This window comes from Tachyglossus aculeatus, chromosome 10 (assembly GCF_015852505.1).
Source record: "Tachyglossus aculeatus isolate mTacAcu1 chromosome 10, mTacAcu1.pri, whole genome shotgun sequence".
Taxonomy (NCBI): Eukaryota; Metazoa; Chordata; class Mammalia; order Monotremata; family Tachyglossidae; genus Tachyglossus; species Tachyglossus aculeatus.
The window spans coordinates 42,599,510-42,612,658 of NC_052075.1; the positions used below are offsets into that span (position 1 = coordinate 42,599,510).

The 13,149-nt window shown below is 52.5% G+C and overlaps 1 protein-coding gene across 1 annotated transcript in view; it reads left to right on the forward strand.

The window, feature by feature from the left end:
- Positions 1 to 13,149, forward strand: part of SND1 (staphylococcal nuclease and tudor domain containing 1) — a 397,553-nt gene that overhangs the window by 316,127 nt on the left and 68,277 nt on the right. The window lies entirely within an intron of this gene.

Here is a 13,149-nt window from a genome sequence, read left to right on the forward strand (position 1 = left end):
CACCAGGGCAGCAGTGCCAGCCTAGGTGGCTGAGCTTCAGGTCTGTACAAGCAGCAGATTCGTGAGAGCAGAGAAAGTAGCGTTCACCCTCAGCTGCCAGAGCAGACCAAGCCAAATCCATCCCTAAGGGCAGGAGCCATTGGTTGGAAGGGTCAGGGGTCTGCCCCAGGAGCACTGACCCCCTGACTCTTTCTGGGCACGGGCATTTGTTTACAAGGCTGGCAGCATTCTCTCTCCGCCCTCTGCCTCTTCCTTGTATCGTTCCAGTAAGGTTAGGTAAAAGGTTTGGATTGAGAGCAGCTTAACAAGATTCTATTTTTCTGGCTCTTCGGATTCTTCAGGATAGGAGGAAGGCACTCTCTGAATACTGAATCTTCTTCTGGACAGCTGCTCTCACACTCCATCTCGCGGTACCTTTTCCAGCCAGTGCAAAAGGCTCAGAAAACTCCACCCACCCAGATATGGAACCGCAGCCCCAAGCCATAGGAGTATCACGTGGAACCTACCCTCCGTGGCAGGGGGGCGGGTTGTTTTGTTTATGGTATTTGTTAAGTGCTCACTGTGCCAAGCACTGTTCTAAGCAGTGAGCACTGTTCACAGTCCTGCTTCTTCTCTCCCCTCCTCTGGGCTGCTGGGACCTGTCCTCTAGGTCTGTGGCTACTGTGCCCCCGCCCTCCACCGTGTTTATTTCTATGGCCACTTCTTTTTTGAAACGAGCTTGACACAGATAAATGGTATTAAGTTGAAGCGGCACCGCCAAATACGAACTTGATGAAGCAGATGGAAAACACTGCCATCGGAAGCATTTCCTGTATTGCTAATTATCCTCTTTTGTCATCGTCATCCTCAGTGATATTGATTGAGCACTTATTGTGTGCCGAGCACTGTACTGAACACTTAGAGGGGGTTGTTGGTAGCCTTACCAAAACTGTCCCTAGTCCAGAGGTGAGCCCTGCCACTCCACAGCAGGCTCACCGCTGGCTTCTGTTGGACTGGCCCTGGGGCTTGTGCAGATGGGTACAAGCAGCCTGCTGGCTACAATGGGGCTCTGCTCTAGGAAGCTGCAAATCTAGGTAGAATATTGTCTGTTTTCCTATTCTCCCACTTGTAACTTTCACAGCCAGTCAAGCATGGAATTGCATCCATTCTTCGGAAATAGCCGCCGGGCCTAATTTTTCATTGGCGTGGCCAAGCTCCCATTACCTGTAATTATGCCGTGTAATCAGACAGCTCCAGGACCGCTGGGCACCACTGCCCTCCAGAGGCCGGCGCTCCCTCCATGGGGTGGGGGGGGGACCGTTGCGGTGCTGCCGTGCGGCCAGACTTCAGCAAGCACCTAGGTGGGCCTGGTGTAATTAGGAAGCCCACACGGGCCGAGGACCCAAGTCTCAGCGCGAGTCCCCCTTTTCTCCTCCATGGGGCACCAGCCCTGGCAATGCAATCTCCCATCTCCTCCAACTCTCTTTTCCACTTATTAACCTAAATTAAATCAGTCTTTCCTTTTTTCGCCCCCTCCCCATTGTTAACGTCTGGGTTGGCGGGAGATGGGAAGGGCGACCGGAACAGCTGCAGCAGTGCCAGCCCTGCTCCCTTCCCAGCTTCCGCTCTCTCCTGCCATCCATCCCATTCCTCCCCATAACTCAAACCCCTGGAGGAGGCACCGCGCAGAATGGCGAGGGGTTTGAGCTTCTGTTTCCTGGCTTCCGGATCCGTGTCTAGAATGACTCCCAGGGCTGACTTCTTGGTCACCCCTAACTAGAGGGAGGGGGAGGAGGCTACCAAGAAGGGAGGCAGCATGGGGATCCATGTGTTAACTTGCCTTGCCGGTTGGCCTTTACATGCCTGAGCTCCTGAAAACCCTTGTAATCAAGCCTTGCTTGAAAGATTTCTGCCAGGTCACACATGGTCACTGGAGGGACGGATCGGGTCGGGTCAGTCACCACGGGCCTTACCGGAGGGCATCTCTCCTCCCGGTCAATCGGCGGGATTGTACGATACCAGGGCTGCGGTGACCGGTACCTAGGGCCGTTGAGAAGTCTCTTGTGACAGGGAAAGGGCCCCCAGAGAGACGGAGGCTTTTCCTCGAGATAGTCATATTTATTGAGTGCTTAATGTGAGCAGAGCATTGTACTAAGCACTTGGGAGAGTACACGGGAAGTACAGGGAAGCAGCGTGGCCTAGTAGAAAGACTACGGGCCTGGGTTCTAATCCCAGCTCTGCCACTTGTCTGCTGTGTGACCTTATCTCCCTAATTTGTGGCATCTCTGCATCCTCCTGCTCCTTCTCTGTCTGTGTCCCAGCCCTTTACCCTTGCTAAAGAATGTTTTGTTTTATATCTGTGCCCATCAGCTGTGAGCTATGTTCACCAGGGCCCAGGATAGAGGAAAACAGGTCTGTAGGTTATAACCCATGTCTGAGTTTCTGACATCCTTAGCCTGGAAGGGAGCTCCCCATCCGGAGCCCAGGGCCTGGTTGCTTCCGGGTGGTGTATCACTGTTAATGGCATTGTGCATCATCTTCCCATGCATTGTCTCTCTACTGCCAACAAAGAGCCTTTCCTTCCTCGGCCCAGCCAGGCTGAATAGGTGAGCCTCCCTCCTCTACACCGTCAGCCGCAATTGGTGGCAAGCTGGAGTTTGGTTCTGATAAGCCATGGTTGGCTGCACAGCGTGATAGTGTGGAAAATAATAAAAATAACTGTGGTACTTGTTAAGAGCTTACTATGTGCCAGGCACTGTACTAAGCACTGGGATAGATACGCAGAGTGATTGGGTTGGACACAGTCCCTGTCCCACATAGGGCTCACAGTCTCAATCCCCATTTTGCAAATGAGTTAACTGAGGCACAGACAAGTGAAGTGACTTGCCCAAGGTCACACAGCAGATGTTTCTGACTGAGCCAGCAGGGGAAGGAGCTGTCCAGGTACCTTCACCTGGAGGGATTGACCCAAGCAAGGCCCAAGGAGACTAGCCGACAGAGAGGAGGTTCTGCTCCCTGGAGGGAGGCATCCGGAATCCCTCGCCCTCACTCACTCCCCTCCCTGACGGATTTCCAGAATAGCAGAGATTTCTGCTTCCCCAGCCACTGGGGAGGGGTTGGGAGGGGGCCTGAGTGCGGGAAGGCAACCTGGTGGCTTTTCCCTTCTAAGGGTGCGGATTCTATTTGAAGGGCCCCAGGTCTTAGCTGGTGCCAGACTCCCAGCTGACTGGCTCAGCCTCCTGGCTAGGTTGGAGACTGCAGCTGAGAGGAGAGCAGAGAGCAAGATAGAGGTGTGGGCCAGGAGCAGAATGGAAATTTCAGGCAGCAAAGGAGAGTTTTCCCAGCAGGAGTTCCCAACCTTCAGCCCTACATGCCAGGCTGCTCCCCCTTCCCTGCTGAGCAAGTCCGTAGCTCCCTGGTGGGTTTGAGCAGTCCAGTCTGGGCTCTGCATCGATGAGCCTCTGCACAGTCGCCGTGAGTCTTGGGAGAGCAGAGGGGAAAGCTGTGCCTGCCCCATCCCCAAGCACAGTTTGGGTTGTAATGCGGCCCAGGGGGACAGCCCGCCATGTGGCTGGTGGATCCTGATTAAAGAAGGAATTATGGTATCGATCTAGCACTTACTCTATGCCTAACTCCAAGCCAAGAGCTGGAAATTGGTAAAAAAAAAAATAATCAGCTCAAACATCATCCCTGTCTCAACTGGGATTGACAGCCTATGAGGGAGGGAGAAAGGGTATTTTCCTGTCCATTTTACAGATGAGGAAACTGAGAGGTTGAGTGACTCGCCCAAGGTCTCCCAGCAGGCCATCGAGAAGCTGGGTCTCTTGAGTCCCAGGCCTGTGCTACTTCCATTAGACCAATATGAAATGACCGTGACCCAGAGTCTTGGCCATTACCGCAAGGTGCGCTCTCCAGACTGAAGTAAATAATACAAGGTATAGGAGTCTGGGGCAGCAGAGGGAGAGATAGTTGTACAATTGACCAGCCTCTTTCGTGTCCTTTGTGTTGGAAAATAGGAGAAGAAAGGGGCAATATGGTCCATCCACCTATCCCCTGGGCTTCAGTCTACTTCTCTCCTGTTCTTGATTTGAATCGAGGAGCATGACTATGAAAGGGTAAGCCTGGGGGTTGCTCAGTGGCTAGGGTTGTTGCCTGTGGCATTGAAGCAGCATTACAATATCTGGGGGTATTTAGATACAGGTAACTATTGTGCCTGGAACTGACCTCAAGCCCCCCAAAAAATGTAACAATGAGGATGAGCAGGCCAGCTCTTGCGTGAATGGCCTGGGTCAACCCCCAGCCCTGAAGCACTATGGGCTCCAAGCAGAGCAGAGGGTACCTACCCAGGAAGTGAGAATCCTGGCTATCACCCAGTGCACCAACTTCGGGAGGGTAAGGAGGGTGGAGGAGGAAAAGTCCAGTGAGGTGGCTAGTGAGAAGCCATAGAGAGCCTTTGATGGCAAGTCTACCTCCCCAACCCCCTAGTCAGTCAAGCAGTGGTATTTATTTAGCACCTGCCAAGTGCAGAGCCGTGGACTAAGGGCTTCCCCGGGGGCTGGGTTGTGCTGCTCTTGTCCCTGACAAGAGATTCTCCCCCTTACCCCCCCACAGTTCCACAGAATGGGTGGCCAGGCCTGGCATCGGGGCGCCCCAGGGAGGAGGGTTTGAGATGTGCTGCAGAAGTGTAAGTTCCTTTCATCCAAATGGCAGATCCTCTGTCATCTCTCCCACCCTTCCCTCTCCCCGCTCCCCCACCCCCGTGCCCACAGTGTCCAGCTTTAGACTGTTGTTACCTCTCCGGCTAAGTAAATCTAAAAATACCGACCTGGGATTTTATAGCAATGCAGCAAGCTTATATGAGGAAATGCAACAAATAGTCCATTACCACTGATTGGATATGGATTTTTGGCCTGGCCGCACGCCAGCTCTGGTAACTTTAGAACGGGGTCACTTTCGGCGTTTGAGGTTTTGTCGAGGGAGGGCCTCGGTGCTCAGTAAAGCTTGCTGCCTGTCCCCGCTCTCTGTTTGCTGCAGGCCTTCTCGGAGAAGAAGGGTTGCCCGCCATGCAGACTGTTAGGTCATAATCCTTCATCAGCTTACATTGCTGCAAACCTGGACATTTCCAAATGCCCAGGGCGCTTTTAACCACCTCCTTATACTAATCTCAGCATTTCCACTGTAGACAGGTCAGCAGCTTCGCAGCTTGTCTTTGGCTCAACGTTTTGGTCCTCCGGGCGTCTTTCACGGGGTGCAGTTGGGGAGGACGGAGAAGGAGGCTCACCTCAAAGTTGCGTGATGGACCAGGTCCGTAGTCCTGGGCACTCTCCTCCTTGGTGTTCCTAGCAGCCTGCCCGGGTCTCTTCAAAGGCCCCTCCCTTGGTTTCCTCAGGAGACTGCCGGTCCTGTGCTGGTAACCCTAGGTTCTGGTCTCAGTCAGCCCCTTCCTCACTGGGAAACGTTGGCAGGCTCTCTCCTTTCCTCTCTTGTTCCATCTCGGGAGACTGGAGCACACACAGTTTGTTCTCCGTGGGAATACTTGTAGGTGAAAACAGAGGCGAGGGGGGTGGCATTCCAGCAGTTCCCCTGAAGCTTCTTCAGAGGTGGGGAAGAGTTGGGGGAGGTTGGCCTTTAGCTGGACAGTAGGTGGAGGTGGCCATGTCATCCGATGGTGAGCTTTCCCACAGCCCTCCCAGTGGCCAGACCTGCCTGCCCCAGTCCAGCTGATGGAGGAAGAGAGCACCTTCACGAAGGTTCTGGGACCAAAGCCATTCAGCATCCACACCGGGGTAGAAAAACAAAACTTTCCCTTTGGTCTCCACCTGTCTTGTTTCCCCTCTCTCCTGGCCCCAGCCTGAGCCGAGCCTTGGGCAGGAAGCCCTGAAAACACTCAGACTCAATCAGTAAGGCAGATTTCCTTCTCCTCTCCTCTCCCTCCTCCTCCTCCTCCTCTTCCTGGGTGCTGAGCTGTGGCCGAACATAATCACATGCCAAATTCTGACACTGTTTCCAAAGAAACTGCGGTTTTCCTCGTGTTAAATCACTGGGCCCATATCCTGGGTAGGCCATTAGAATCCCTTCTTTGCCCCTTTTTCCTCTCTTTTAGTGCACAGCCTCTGTCCCTGTGCCAAACACAGGTCACTGGGGTCCCGGCTTGTGTTCTCTTACCTTCACCCATTCCATTCCCAAAGCTTGCCCATAAGAGCTGAGATTACATTTCTAGTCCTGCTTGAGTCCCGTTTGGCCAGCATTCTGCAGGGCAGGGGTGACGCTAGTCCACTCAGAAAATTTTTTTCTGGGACAGCTGACCCTGGAGTGGTGCTTGGGAGTCAGGATTACCTATTCAGAGGTATTCAAGTTCCATCAATCAATCACTGGCATTTATTGAGCACTCACTGTGCACAGACATTGTACTAAGCTCTTGGGAGAGTACAGTATAGCAGAGTTGGTAGATACGTTCCCTGCCTAAATGGAGCTTACAGTCTGGAGACTGTAGGGACTTCCTTTTCCTCCAGCCTTGAGAGAGAGGCCAAGGAAGGAAAGGAGCCCCTAAAGGAAAACTTGGAGTGACAATATAGAGAGTTCCCTTACCCCCAACTCTGGGCCCTCAGAGGGAACCTCAGAGTTTATTTCTTTAGGGCTGTCTTAAGGCTGCAGGCCTTGCTCGGGGCAGCTTCTGGTGCTTGAGTTTGGAGGTGCGGGGACAGAGTAGGGCCCCCAGGCCCAGATTCAACCTTGGAGCCATGCCACTGTTGGAGAATCTTCTTCCCCAGTCCCATTTATTTGACCTTAATCCCAGAAGCATTCCCTTCTTTTTCAGGGCTTTGTTTCAGACTCCCCTTCCCAAAATCCTCTCCTCGCATCAACAAGACTCTATGAACCTTCCACCTCCAGACTGAACCACCGGCAGGGTACAGAGTTTAGAGATTCCCACGTTACAGGCTGACAATTTCCACCAGTGCAGGCAGGGAGAGGCATCATCTTCCCCAGGAATCTTCATTCATTCATTTGTATTTATTGAGCGCTTACTGTGTGCAGAGCACTGTACTAAGCGCTTGGGAAGTACAAGTTGGCAACACATAGAGACGGTCCCTGCCCGACAACAGGCTCACAGTCTAGGAAGGGGAGACAAACAACAAAACAAAACGTGGACAGGTGTCAAGTCGTCAGAACAAATAGAAATAAAGCTAGATGCACATCATTAACAAAATAAATAGAATAGTAAATATGTACAGTACAAGTAAAATAATAGAGTAATAAATCTGGACAAATATATACAGGTGCTGTGGGGAGGGGAAGGAGGTAGGGCCGGGGGGATGGGGAGGGGGAGAGGAAGGAGGGGGCTCAGTCTGGGAAGGCCTCTTGGAGGAGGTGAGCTCTCAGAAGGGCTTTGAAGGGAGGAAGAGAGCTAGCTTGGCGGATGGGCAGAGGGAGGGTATACCAGGCCCAGGGGGAGGACGTGGGCCAGGGGTCGACAGCGGGACAGGCGAGAACGAGGTACAGTCAGGAGGTTAGCGGCAGAGGAGCGGAGGGTGTGGGCTGGGCTGTAGAAGGAGAGAAGGGAGGTGAGGTAGGAGGGGGCGAGGTGATGGAGAGCCTTGAAGCTGAGAGTGAGGAGTTTTTGCATGATATGTAGGTTGACTGGCAGCCACTGGAGATTTTTGAGGAGGGGAGTAACATGCCCAGAGCGTTTCTGCACAATGATGATCCAGGCAGCAGCGTGAAGTATAGACTGAAGTGGGGAGAGACAGGAGGATGGGAGATCAGAGAGGAGGCTGATGCAGTAATCCAGTCGGGATAGGATGAGAGATTGAACCAGCAAGGTAGTGGTTTGGATGGAGAGGAAAGAGAGGGTCTTGGCGATGTTGCGGAGGTGAGACCGGCGGTTTTGGTGACGGCTTGGATGTGAGGGGTGAACAAGAGAGCTGAGTCGAGGATGACACTAAGTTTGCGGCTTGTGGTAGTGGTGTCTACAGTGATGGGAAAGTCAGGGAGAGGGCAGGGTTTGGGAGGGAAGATAAGGAGTTCAGTCTTGGACATATTGAGTTTTAGATGGTGGGCAGACATCCAGATGGAGATGTCCTGAAGGCCCGAGGAGACCCGAGCCTGAAGGGAGGGAGAGAGAGCCGGGGCAGAGATGTAGATTTGGGTGTCATCAGCGTAGAGATGATAGTTGAAGCCGTGGGAGCGAATGAGTTCACCAAAGGAGTGAGTGTAGATAGAGAACAGAAGGGGACCAAGAACTGACCCTTGAGGAACCCCTACAGTGGGGATGGGAGAGGGAGGAGGAGCCCGAAAGAACGGCCAGGAAGATGAGGAGAAAAAGGAGAGGACAGAGTCTGTGAAGCCAAGGTTGGATAGTGTGTTGAGGAGAAGGGGGTGGTCCACAGTGTCGAAGGCAGCTGAGAGGTCAAGGAGTATTAGGTTAGAGACAAGCCAACCACAGCCCCCACAATTGGAGCCATTGATATGGATCAGTGCTCTCCTTTCCCCCCCTTCTCTCTCTCTCTCTCTATTTCTCTCTCTCTCTCTCTCTCTCTCTCTCTCTCTCTCTCTCTCTCTCTCTCTCTCACACACACACACACACACACTCTTTCTCATACCAGCATCAGTGACATACGTCTATCAAAGACCTCCCCAGTCTTTTTATCATCTCTCTTCATCTCGCGGACTCATTTTCCTCCCCATTTGTATTGGATAATTTGTACCGTATCGTTGAGAATTGTTGGGGAGATCAATAGCAATTCACCTTTTCCCTTATTGATTAAAATGGAAGGGAGGACAAATGACAGGTAGCACTCATTTATCAGAGCACGCAGCCCTCTCCCTCCAGCCCTCCTGCAGAGCAGGCCCTGGGGCGGGGGCGGTTCCACTCCTTGAAGGCCGCTGCTGCTGCCCGGGATGGCACCTCTGCCAGGGCTGCTGGGACTGGAGCCTAGTGAACATGTCCCACGGCAGGAGGAGAAGAGGAGGGAGGATGCAAATTCTGAGCAGGGACATTTTTGAGCCGAGTGGTTTGACACAGATCAGTGGGGTTGTTTTTTCTTCTTGTTTTTGAAATGGTATTTGTTAATCGCATCCTGTGTGCCAGGCACTGGGGTAGATATAAGCTAATTGGGTTGGACCCAGTCCCTGTCTGGCATAGGGTTCACAATCTTCATCCCCATTTTACAGATGAAGTAACTGAGGCACAGAGGAAGTGAAGTGACTTGCCCAAGGTCACAACAGCAGTCAGGCAGCAGAGCCAGGATTAGAGCCCAGGTGCTTCTGACTCCCAGGAAGTTCAGAAGCTCAAGCTTCTGCCTTTGTGGGGGCTGGGGGTATTCCCTTTTGGCATTCCTCCCTCTCCATTCTTTTCCAGTGGTGGGAGCAAACTGAGGTAGGGACAAGAGTGGTCTGTGACCTTGAAACTGGGAAAGTGTTGGCAAATGGCTCAGTGGAAAGAGCCTGGGATTTGGAGTCAGAGGTCATTGGTTCAAATCCCGCCTCTGCCAATTGTCAGCTGTGTGACTTTGGGCAAGTCACTTAACTTCTCCGGGCCTCAGTTCCCTCATCTGTAAAATGGGGATTAAGACTGTGAGCCCCCTGAGGGACAACCTGATCACCTTGTAACTTCCCCAGCACTTAGAACAGTGCTTTGCACATAGTAAGCGCTTAATAAATGCCATTATTATTATTAAATGGAGAGATTGTAGCCCTTTGGTTTGGGGCCTGAGTGGTCCATACATGTGTCTTATGGGGAGGGACTTGGTGGGCCTCTGGTTTCTCCAGATATAGGTGGCAGTGCCAACAGTTGGCCGAGGGCAGAGCCTGTTATGGGAAAGAGCACTTCAGCCTTCTTCCTTCTCCCACTCACTCATCATGGAAACAGACAACAGGGAAAGGGTTCCATTGGGATTATTTTTAATTCACGCCAGCAGCCCTGCTTGGGAAGCTTGCTAGTGAGGAGCTAGTCTGTGGGTGGAGAAGGAAGGTCCGTTTCCTTACTTGGAGAAACAGAGAGGAAGGGGAAACTTACCTTGCGCTTTGCTAAACCTCCAAGGCTGGTGAATTCCCTTCTTTTCCCCCAGTCCTATCCGGGGAGCCTGCTAAACCGGTTAGATCTTGATGACGGAGGAGTCCACACCCACTTGCGACTTGAGCCAAAGTGAATTATTTTGGAGTCAGGTTGGCCTGACTCCTAGAAGTTGCAGAGAAAGTAGCATGGCCTAGTGGTTATTGAAGCAGCGTGGCTCAGTGGAAAGAGCAAGGGCTTGGGAGTCAGAGGTCATGGGTTCGAATCCCAGCTCCGCCACTTGTCAGCTGTGTGACCCTGGGCAAGCCAATTAACTTCTCTGGGCCTCAGTTACCTCATCTGTAAAATGGAGATTACAACTGTGAGCCCCAAGTGGAAAAACCTGATCACCTTGTAGCCCCCCCCCAGCGCTTAGAACAGTGCTTTGCACATAGTAAGTGCTTAACAAATACCACCATTATTATTATTATAGAGTACAGACCTGGGAGTCAGAAGGACTTGGGCGCTATTCTCAGCCCTGCCGCTTACCTGCTGTGGGACCTTGGACAAGCCACTTCACTTCTCGGTGCCCTGTCGACCTCATCTGTAAAAGTGGGATTTGAGACTGTGAGCCCTATGTGGGACAGGGATGGTGTCCAACCTTATTAGCTTGTATCGACCCCAGCGCTTAGTACAGTTCCTGTCAGATAGTACGCACTTAACAAATACCATAAGAAAGAGTTGCTACCCTTTGAGGTGGGACAAGGAAAATGGTGCCCTCCTCACCCCTCTAGCCCACCAGGAGCAGGGAGAGAGACCTGCTGACCTGAGCGGGGAAGCAGAGTGGTGGGGGAAGCTGGGACAGGGCCTGACATCCGTCTCAGGAAAGCAATACCATGGGTCAAAATGCACACTGTGGAGGCCTGCCGGCCCAAGTCAGCAACAGAATTCCCCAGGGCTTTGCAGTTTCCTCCCTGGTCATCCCCTAGAGAAAATTTCTAGACTTCAGACAACTGAGCATGGAATGACTTGAAATCATAGGTCTTTGAAGTCTGCTGGAGGGCAACACACTGTTCTGAGCTCTTAGGAAAGTTCACCAGAGCAAAAAAAAAATGTTCCCTGCCCACAAGGAGCTTACAGTCTTCCCGGGGGCCCACTGAGCACTCTCCTATACCAACAGCAGCCACAACTGACCAGGAGGCTGATATGGCATCTCAAGAACTCTTATGAGCAGGGAGCATCTCTACTAACTCTGTTGTACTCTCCCAAGTGCTCTACACATACAGTGTTCTGCACATAGTAAGCGTTCAGTGGATAAATTTGATCAACTGAAGAGGGGTGGACTGAAATGTGCCGGACCAGCTGGACGGCTCCTTGCCTAAGCTCTCTCCACCCTCCTACATCTCCAGGAGAGTGGCTTATCTGTGATCGTGGCTATTGGGGGAGGCTAACGGTCCTTTGGTCCTCACTGGCTGGGTAGTCCTGATCTGGGCCAGCCAACGCTCAGTACACCTCGCTCGTTTCAGATTTTTGAGAGATCTCTTGGGGTGCAGCACTACGTAAACACTCCTGCCTTGGCTAGAGGTTCCACTCTTATTTCAGCCCTCATCGTAGGTGCCTGATGCCCCGGCGTCTGGATGGCTCTGCAGCCTCCCTATGCCAGAGTTGGAGAAGTGGCCAACTCCGTGCACAGCTGACTAATAACATATGAAGCTGCCAGCAGGGTTTCTATTGTGCTTTTCCGGGGGGGTGGAGGGGAGGCAGGGGGGAGATGTCCCAATACCCTGGGGCCAAAAATCTGACTGCATCATGCCTATGGCAGCAAGGAAGAATCCGGCTGCTCTGCCTGCAGTGTAATAAACAGAAAACTCACCACTGTCCCTTTCTCCTCCTCCTGCCCCTCCCCTCCTTCCCAACTGCAGCTCCAACCATGGCTTTGAAACCAGGTTCGGGAGAGAAATCCCTTCCCTTTGAATACTGTCTAGGCTGTTCTCCCATGCTGGAAACTAGCCCCCGTTTTCGAGTCTCCTTCTAAGCGTCATCTTGGCAGCCAGAGTGCAGAGGGCTTGCGGCTTGTGGTGGGTGGGGAATGCTGGTGGTTCCCTTGCTAATCTTCGTGGCAGACTGAGAGAGCAGGGACGGGGTGGGGGAGAGATGACGCAGGCAGCAGACGACACACAGGGTCGCTCTCCACCGGGGCCGGAGCGAGGACAGCTTTCACCGCAGCTGGGGGAGGCAGTTGAGGGTGCCGGGGTGCCGTTTTAGGGGGGTATTACGGTTTTCAGGTGGAAAGTTATGGTTTGCAAACCATGTCCATTTAGAACTCATGACTTTTAAAAGCTATACTCCCAAAAGCAGCCTTCCAAAAAGGAAGACGCTGGGCTTAGGGCTGTTCACTTCCATCCCCTCCACAAACACACACACACACACACACACACACTCTCTCTCTCTCTCTCTCTCTCTCTCTCTCTCTCTCTCTCTCTCTCTCTCTCTCTCTCTCTCTCTCTCATATCTATCTCTCTATGTCCCACTCACTCAACCAACCATAAACATAATTAAATTGGCCTTTGGGCTTCTTCGTCACTTTAGCATGCCACACTAACGCTGGAGTACAAACTACATTTGGGACTTAAGTTGTAATTGCATAGTTCTTTATCGGGGGTGTGCGTGTGTTTGATTACAGATCAATTCAGCCTTCCTGGCTGGGGGCACCATCTTTTCATTTAGAGCACGGGTGCGAGCTTTTGGGTGAAGCTTTGAGGAGATGGAAGAGGAAGAGGGAATGGAGAGAGACACGTGGAGTGTCCAACCTGATTGTCTTGTATCTACTCCAGCGCTTAGTATAGTGCCTGGCATGGAGTAATTGCTTCAGAAATACCATTTTAAAATGATAAAAAAAGACCACATAAATACTGTCCCCACTGCAGGGGTGACTCCAGGGCTCCAACATGCTCGGCGCACAGTGCGGAAACTCTAAGCCCGACCCGGCTCCCACTCACACCTCAGGGACCCCCGCCCGTACCCGGCTCCCACTCGTGCTACTGAGCCGCCCAGCCCCTGTTGGTGCCATGAGGAACCCAGCCCAGCTGCCATGGGACAGAAAGTGGGGACAACAACTTGGCTTCTCCCCCAGTTGCTTTTTAAATCCAAAGTTGGGGTAGGCTTGCTGTGCTGCCCTT